The sequence below is a fragment of the Sapajus apella genome, unplaced genomic scaffold (genome assembly GCF_009761245.1).
Source record: "Sapajus apella isolate SASKATOON/1434 unplaced genomic scaffold, GSC_monkey_1.0 scaffold24, whole genome shotgun sequence".
NCBI lineage: Eukaryota > Metazoa > Chordata > Mammalia > Primates > Cebidae > Sapajus > Sapajus apella.
In genome coordinates, this window is record NW_022436964.1 from 22,618,567 (window position 1) to 22,627,147 (window position 8,581).

Consider the following 8,581-nt stretch of genomic DNA (forward strand, 5'->3'; position numbering starts at 1 on the left):
TTTTTGAGACGGAGTTTCACTCATGTTACCCAGGCTGGAGTGCAATGACGCGATCTTGGCTCACCGCAACCTCCGCCTCCTGGGTTCAGGCAATTCTGCCTCAGCCTCCTGAGTAGCTGGGATTACAGGCACGCACCACCATGCCCAGCTAATTTTTTGTATTTTTAGTAGAGACGGGGTTTCACCATGTTGACCAGGATGGTCTCGATCTCTTGACCTCGTGATCCACCCGCCTCGGCCTCCCAAAGTGCTGGGATTACAGGCTTGAGCCACCGCGCCTGGCCCCCGTAGTAAATCTTAAATGAACTTTTGGGCTTATATTTACCGACTACTAAAGTACCCCCGTGACCCCCAACATAAACTATTTTTATTTGGGTCACAGATATTTAACAAAGCTCCATTTCTATAAAGAACAATCCCTCAATTTATGTTTAAAAATTCTATTTATTTATTTATTTATTTTTGAGACAAAGTATCACTCTTGTTGCCCAGGCCAGAGTGCAATGGGAGGATCTCAGCTCACTGCAACCTCCACCTCCCAGGTTCAAACGATTCTCCTACCTCAGCCTCCTGAGTAGCTGGAATTACAGACATGTACCACCTTGCCCAGGTAATTTTTTGTATTTTTAGTAGAGACAGGGTTTCACCATGCTGACCAGGCAGATCTCAAACTCCTGACCTCAGGTGAGGCACCACACCTGGCCTTTACAAATTTTGAAGTAATTATAGAGTCACAAGAAGCTGCAAAAATAGTACAGAGAATTTCTATGTACTTTTCTCCCAGTTTCCCCCACGGATAGCATCTTATATAATCACAGTAAGTTGTCCAGACCAGGAAATTGACACTGGTACAGTAATATTAAGTAATTGCTTACTTGAATTTCACTGATTTTTATATGAACTCCAGGTGTATGTATGTATAGTTTTATGGGATTTTATGATATACATTTATTTGATACATATATACATAGAGTGGTAGTGATATAAACCACCACCATAATAGAAGATGGACTGTTGATCATCAAAAAGTTAATTCTCCCCTGCTACCTTTTAGAGTCACAACTTCCTCCAACCCTAACTCCTGACAACCATTGTTTCTGTTCACCATCACTATAATTTTGTCATCTCAAGGATGAAATATAAGTGGAATCACATAGTATGTAACTTTTTTGAGATTGGATTTTTTTTGCCCCACAGCACAATAACCTTGACATCCATCTGAGTTATTGCATATATCAAATAGTTTCATTCCTTCATATTGTTGAATAGTATTCCAGTTTATTCATCTGTTCATGCCTTAAAGGATTTTGGGGATGTTTCTAGTTTTTGTCTGTTATAAATAAAGCTGCTAAATACTGGTGTACAGAGTCTTGTGTGGACGTAAGTTTTCTCAGTGACGTAATTCTAGGTTGCATGATAAGTATATGATTTGCTTTATAAGAAACCATTTCCCAAAGTGGCTGTAGCATTTTACATTCCCATCAGTAATGTGTGAGTTCCAATGTTCTGCATTCTTGTCCACACTAAGTATGCTCAGTATTTTTATTTTAGCCATTCAAATAGATGTGTAGTAGTATCACATCATGATTTTATTTTGTATTCCCCTGATGGCTGATGACTTAATTATCTCCTCGTGTTTAGTTGCTATCCTATATGTTTGTGAAGTGTCTGTTCAACTGTTTTGCTCACTTTTTATGGGATTTTTTTTTTTCTGTTGAGTTTAAAATTCTTTATACATTCGGAATACTGGTCTTTTGTTCGATTTAAATTTTTTTTAGTTTTCTATTTTTGTGGGTACATAGTAGGTGTATATATTTATGGGGTACATGAGCTGTTTCGATACAAGCATGCAATGTGAAATAAGCACATCACAGGGAATGAGTTACTCATACCTCAAGACATTTATTCTTCAAGTTATAAACAATCTATACTATTTAAGTTACTTTAAAATACACAATTATTAGTTGCCTGTAGTTACCATGTTGTGCTATCAAATAGAAGGCCTTATTCTTTCTAACAAATTTTTTGTATCCATTAACTATCCCCACCTCCCCTCTGACCCCACTACCCTTTCCAGCCTCTGGTAATCATTCTTCTACTCTCTATGTCCATGGGTTTAATTATTTTGATTTTTTAGATTCCACAAGTAAGTGAGAGCATGCAGTGTTTCTCTTTGTGTGTGTGGTTTATTTCACTTAACATAATGATCTCCAGTTTCATCCATGTTGTTGCAAATGACGGAATCTCATTCTTTTTTATGGCACAATAGTACTCCATCATGTATATGTACCACATTTTCTTACCCGTTCATCTGTTAATGGACACTTAGGTTGCTTCCAAATGTTAGCTACTGTGAACAGTGCTGCAACAAACATAGGAGTGCAGATATCTCTGATACACGGATTTTTCTTTCAAACATATACCCAGCAGTGGGATTGCTAGATCATATGGTAGTTCTGTTTTTAGTTTTTGGGAAACCTGTTCTCCATGTTTGTTCTAATTTACATTCCCACCAATAGCATACGAGAGTTCTTTTTTCTCCACCTCTTCAACAGCATTTGTTATTGCCTGTCTTTTGGATAAAAGTCTTTTTAACTGGGGTGAGAGAATATCTTTTTGTACTTTTGATTTACATTTATCTGATAATCATTGATGCTGAGCACCTTTTCATATACCTGTTTGCCATTTGTATGTCTTCTTTTAAGAAATCTTCAAATTTTTTACCCATTTTTAGTCAGATTAATAGGTTTTTTTCTGTAAAGTTGTTTAAACTCCTTATATATTGTGATGATTAATCCCTTGTCAGATGGGTAGTTTGCAAATATTTTTTCCCATTCTGTGGGTTGTCTCTTCACTTTGTTGATTGTTTCCTTTGCTGTGCAGAAGCATTTTAACTTGATGTGATCCCGTTTGTCCATTTTTGCTTTGGTTGTTTGTGCTTGTATGGAGTATTGCTCAAGAAACTTTGGCCCAGACCAGTGTCCTAGAGAGTTTCCTCATTGTTTCCTTTTAGTGGTTTTATAGTTTGAGGTCTTAGATTTAAGTCTTTAATCCATTTTTATTTTATTTTTGTATATGGTGAGAGATAGGAGTCTAGTTTCATTCTTCTGCATATGGGTATCCAGTTTTCCCAGGACCATTTATTGAAAAGACTGTCTTTTCCCTAGCATATATTTTTGTTGGATATTTGACTTGCAGATATTTTTTCCAGTCCACTAATTGCATTTTTTTTTTGTTATGTTAGTTGAATTTTCGTCCTTTTAGTAGGGTATTTCAGAGAAAAAGTTTTTAATTTAGATGAAGTCTGATTCACCGATTTCCTATTTTATGGATCATGCTTTTGGTGTCAAACATAATTTTTTCTGGCCGGGCGCGGTGGCTCACGCCTGTAATCCCAGCACTTTGGGAGGCCGAGGCGGGTGGATCACGAGGTCAAGAGATCAAGACCATCCTGGTCAACGTGGTGAAACCCCGTCTCTACTAAAAATACAAAAATTCAGCTGGGCATGGTGGCGTGTGCCTGTAATCCCAGCTACTCAGGAGGCTGAGGCAGGAGAATTGCCTGAACCCAGGAGGCGGAGGTTGCAGTGAGCCGAGATCGCGCCATTGTACTCCAGCCTGGGTAACAAGAGCGAAACTCCGTCTCAAAAAAAAATGATAATAATAATAATAATAATAATAATTTTTTAAACTTTGAAAGAGAAGAATAGTTTAATACCCAGATAGTTCCCCTTGCCATTGCTCTTTCCAAACTTGATTTTCTACGTTTTTTTTCTATTATTTCTTTTATGCCTGAAGAACTTAACTCTAGTAATTCTTTTAGATCAGGTCTGCTAGAGACAACTTGTCTTAGTTTTCCTTCATACAAGAATGGTCATTTCACCTTCATTCCTAAGGGATATTTTCATTTTCCTGAACTGGCATTTTGTTTAACGCTTGAAAATAACTTGCCACTTCTTAGTGGCTTCCGTGATTTCTGATAAGAAGTCTGCTGTTACTCATTTTCTTTTTCCCCTATGGGTAATGCGTTGCTCTTCTCTGGCTTCTTTCAAGATTTTTTGTCTTTAGTTTTCAGAAATTTAATTATGATGTGTTTGATAATGAGTTTCTTCAGGCTTATCATGTTTTAAGTTCACCCAGCTTCTTGAATCCAGATGTTTATCTCCTGTCAAATTTGGGAAGTTTCTAGCCATTACTTCTTTAAATATGGTTTCAAGCCTCCGCGGTCCTTTTCCTTTTCTGCTGGAACTCCAGTGACATAAAGATTAAATATTTTATTACTGTCCCAAAAGCCTCTGAGATTCTGTTCATTTTTATTTGGTTTATATTCTGTTGTTCAGATTGGGTAATTTCCAGTGATTGAGTTCACCGAATCATTCATATATCTGCATTGTTCTGTTGAGCCCATCCAGTAAGTTTTTTATTTGGAATGGTATATTTTTCCATTCCGAAATTTCCATTTGGGTCTTTGTAATGTTTTTTTCAAGTTGAGATTGTCTTGTTTCTTGATAGGATAGGTAATTTTCCATTGTGTACTGGACATTTTGAGTACCATGAAACTAATTTCTATTTAAATCTTCTATTTTATAAGGAAATCAAACAGTTTAGGTTCAGAATGCATCTTCTGGCCCACTTTTGTAGGCTGTGTTTCTGTGTCAATCTAGTTTTCAGAGCCTTTGCGGTGTTTTCTAATCTGCCTCACTTGGATGCTACCTAGAAGCCAATCTGAAACCTGAACTATAGCCACTCACAGTTCATTTTGCTGTGTTGAATTATAGTCGATGTGATGAGTTGATCTACTTCAGGGTATTCCCAGAATTTCCTGCGAAGATTTAAAGAATCCATTTCTCTAGCTCCCTTTTCTCTTCAATCCCACCTCCATCTCTACTTGGAGTCGATGGGATGCTGCTTTTTTGCAGTCAATCGCTCAGTACAGGGCAGGCATGGTCTACAAGGGTCCACACCACAGTCTTGGCCAGACCCAGTGACCAGGAAGAATGGGTGTGGTTTTCTCCCAGTGTGTTCATGTAGAGTAGGCAGTTTTTTCTCCTTCAGTGTCACCCCTTTTTCCATTCATTTGGCTTGTGAGAGCAGGGTTTTTTTCTTTGTCTGTATCCATTGATATTTTCTGATTGTAGGCTTCCACTGAACCCAAGCCAAAACAAAGCAAAAGAAGGCAAAAAGCAAGTATAGGAAAGATCCCAGGAAGCTTACTCCCAGGATATTCTACATACCCCAGAGTGCTTAGTTTTTATTTATTTATTTATTGTTCATATTAATACATTTTATTTTATTTATTTGTTGTCTTTCAAGCTATTTTAATTTCTGTATCATTATAATGTTTTATCATCTGGTAGAGCAAATTGTCCCTGATTTATCTTCTTTTGCGGAACTTTCTTGGATATTCTCACTATTCTCACATGTTTAGTTTCTCTGCAATAAGCTAAGTGTCAGTATCTAGTTCAGAAGAGAATCCTGTTGGTTTTAATGAATCCACATTCATTCCACATACATTTATAATACGGTTTGATGAGAACCGACTTGGTTACATTGTGGAGGCTTCGATCCAACAAGAAGACCTCAGTTATTATTTATTCAAATTTTGCTTTACAACTCTTGATGAATTTTTTTGTTTTTTAGACAAGGTCTTACTCTGTCATCCAGGCTGGAGTGCAATGGCACAGTCATGGCTCACTGCAGCCTCAACCTCCCAGGCTCAAGCTATCCTCCCACTTTAGACTCCCCAGTAGCTGGGAGTACAGGTGGGCACCACCACACCAGGCTAATGCTTTGTATTTTTTTCGTAGAGACTGGGTTTCCTTAGTTTTTATTTATAATTAGCAAGAGGAATAGGGTGGGATATACTTGTCTCCATCTTGTGTGGAATTTGAGGTGCCCAAAGCAACCTTTCAAAGACAGATTTTTAATCTAAGAAACTAAAACATTTTACCACAAATACACTCTTTCAGTGAAAACTAATGTTTTATTTTTATTTTTTATTATTTTATTTTTGAGATGGAAGCTTGCTCTGTGGCCTAGGCTGGAGTACAGTGGTGCAATCTCAGCTCACTGCAACCTCTGCCTCCCAGGTTCAAGCAATTCTCCTGCCTCAGCTTCCCAAGTAGCTGGGACTACAGGCACGTGCCACCATGCCCGACTAATATTTTATATTTTTAGAAGAGACACTGTGTTAGCCAGGATGATCTTGATCTCCCGACCTCATGATCTGCCTGCCTCAGCCTCCCAAAGTGCTGGGATTACAGCAGTGAGCCACCATGCCTGGCCTGGGAAAACTAATATTTATTAAACACCTATGCGTCTATACTATATGACAAACTTCCTAACAACCCAACAAATAAGCTATTTCTTTTTTATTATAGCTGAATACACTCAGCCAGCAGATGGAAAGTAACATCTATGCTATGCTCTGTGCTTGAGGTTTTTGTTTTTAAAATGTGGAAAGCAACAAATACTGTAGCATGCAGACTATTCAATATTGGTCATTGTTTATGTATTTGTTTATTAAAGAATAAAGCCAGGCGCGGCTAATTTTTTGTGTTTTTAGTAGAGACAGGGTTTCACCACATTGGCCAACCTGGTCGCGAACTCCTAACCTCAGGTGATCCACCTGCCTTGGCATCCCAAAGTGCTGGGATTAAAGGTGTGAACCACTGCACCTCTCCTCACAGTGACAGTCTTTGAACAGTAAATATTCTCGGTCTTTGCAGGTCAGAAAGTATCTTCATTTTTTACACTGGTTTTAGAAAGAAATTGTCTGGGTTTAGAATTCTAGGTTGCTGGTTACCTTTCTTCAGCATCTTGTAGATATACCACTGTTCTGGCATCTATTGTTGCTGAGAAAAGTTGAATGTCAGTTTGATTGTCTTTTCTTTGAAGGCTCTGTTTTCTAGTAGCTTTTGAGTTTCACTAAAATGTGTCTAGATGTATATTGCTATCTAGTTTGGGAATCATTGTGCCCTTTTAATTGAAAGTATATATCTTTAGTTCTGGACACTTTTTATTATCTTTTAAATATATTTCTCCTTTCCCATCCTATGTCCTTCTTGAATGTCTTAGAAGTCTTTCATCTACCCTGCACAACTTAACATCTATTAAATCCTATTAAATCCTCCCTCTGAGGTGGAGGTTGCAGTGAGCCAAGATCACGCCACTGCACTCTAGCCTGGTGCCTGGTGACAGAGTGAGACTGTGTCAAAACAAAATAAAATATAGTCCTCCCTCTGTGCTGTGTTCTAGGTGATTTCCCCACTTTATTAAATTTTCTTTCAGTTTCATAAATTTTCTCATTAATTGTGTCTAGTCTTCGGTTTAGCCTGTCAAAATAAGATCTAAATAAGTTTTTTCTTTTAGAACTATTTTGTTTTCAAGTTTATCTGTTCTTGTTTCATAACCTCCTGTTCTTATTTATGGATTTTAGTCCATGATCTCTTTGAGCATTTCAGCATACTTCTTTCAAAGTTCTTTGTTGTTATTGTTGTTGTACTTTGGGCCCGGGGGTACATGTGCACATCCTGTGTCCTGCAGGATTGTTGCACAGGTACATACATGCCATGGTGGTTTGCTATCTCCATCACCGCCCCCCCCGCCAAATCTTTCTCTCATTTCTGATTCTTTAAGAATTTTGCCATTTGTTGGTCCTTAACATTGCATTTCCTTTAAAAATAAATAAATTTGTATCTGCAAGTTTATAGGAGTTTTCTTCTGAGAAATTTTTGTTCATGGCTTGGTTATGGATGCAGCTGCTTCCTTTGGAGAAATTTTTAGGTTATTTCTGCTGGGGCCTTATATGGTTTTCTGAAGCTGAACCAAATGTTATGTTTTGTTAAATGGGACTCCTTCACCGTGCAGATAGTATGAACTGGTTTCTGTATTCACATGCAATCACACCTCTTGTTTGTATGAGTTTGTTTCGACCAATGACCTGAGATCGGGAACTTGTTTCTTGCAATGACCCTGGACTAGTAGATACTGATTTTTCAGTCCTCATATTGGAACAGGGCTTTCCCAATTCTAAATGTGCCCATTTCTGCTCCTTACTATCCAATGTGACTGCAGCTTCAATTCTTAACATCCATTCCCCAACGTTATTGAAACACCCCAATTCCAAAGGTACAACATACCCAGTCTAGGGACCTCTATGAGCCATGTGGTTTCAAGTTCTGTGTGTCCCCTCTCTATTTCTATCACCTGCATACTTCCCTTTCTTCCTTTAGAACTTATTTTTTTCTATGGAAAAGAGATAAAGAGGAGTATTTACTGGGGAAATTTGAGTGAGGAAAAGAGGAATATTTTACCAGCATGTCCGTGTCTTTGAAGTAGGAATGGGAATATTTCCCATATATGTTCAGTCTGTATCTAAAAAGAGAAGTGAGTGCTGTTGGTATTTTTCACCTCTGTAAGTAAAATAATGTGTGAAAAATACCAACAGCACTCAGGTAAATGTCATTGTCACCGTTTTACAGATTAGGAAGCAGTTTCAGAGAGTTAACCACTTGCCCTAAGTCACAGCTAGTCATTAGTGGGGCTAGAATTTAAATTCAAAGCTATATATTACTTTGCA